Source organism: Hipposideros armiger, unplaced genomic scaffold (genome assembly GCF_001890085.2).
Source record: "Hipposideros armiger isolate ML-2016 unplaced genomic scaffold, ASM189008v1 scaffold_384, whole genome shotgun sequence".
Classification (NCBI taxonomy): domain Eukaryota; kingdom Metazoa; phylum Chordata; class Mammalia; order Chiroptera; family Hipposideridae; genus Hipposideros; species Hipposideros armiger.
This window is the reverse complement of record NW_017731734.1, coordinates 31,497-32,286: the sequence shown is the minus strand read 5'-3', so window position 1 is coordinate 32,286 and position 790 is coordinate 31,497.

The following is a 790-nucleotide window of genomic DNA, read 5'->3' as shown; positions in this document are numbered from 1 at the left end:
AAGGCTGAAAAGAGAGTCGGACTGGATACAGGAAGTTTATTGTGTGAGTTAGGATTTCCATGTGAGAATTCCTTCCCATATTTCTCAGGAAATTTGTTTTTTTATTAATCCCCCACAAAATTAGTCAAGAGCTCAGAAAAACAGGAAAAAGTAACACAGTCCTCCTGTGAGATTTAAAGCTCCACAATCCACTAGAGACTGCTGGCTTGAAGGAATCTACCAACATCAAGTGACAAGCCAGAGCAGGAAATGCTGACAGGGAAACACAAAGTGAAAGGCTAAGGTCAACATTTCTAGGACTGAGACAGAAGCACATAAGACAGAAGTGGTCGCAAATGTAATGTCAGTCTTGTAGTTCTTGTCATATTGCAAGTGTGTATCTGCGGACCCTTAGGCTGATAAGGGTGACTTGTTACAAATAAAAGCAATTCATAAATGTATTCACATAGTGTATTTTATACAAATCCTATATTTGATGTTCCAAAAAATAACAACTTTTGGATGCAAAGTTCTTAATTTGGCAATTTTGACTCATGATTCTGAGTGGCATTATTAAGCTTGCTAGAAAATCGAAGTCATGTTATTTTAATATTTTGCCATAAATTATTCACTGGTATTTTCCACTATTTGAATATTTACTGTGGGTTAAAGTTCAATGTAATGACTTTAACAGAGGAAATACAAAGAGGAGAGAACGTTGTTGTAAACACTTCAACACAAAATTAGAAACTGGCCTGAAATCTGAATTAGCAAAAGCAATATGGATTTCATGGCAAAGCTGTAATTGGAA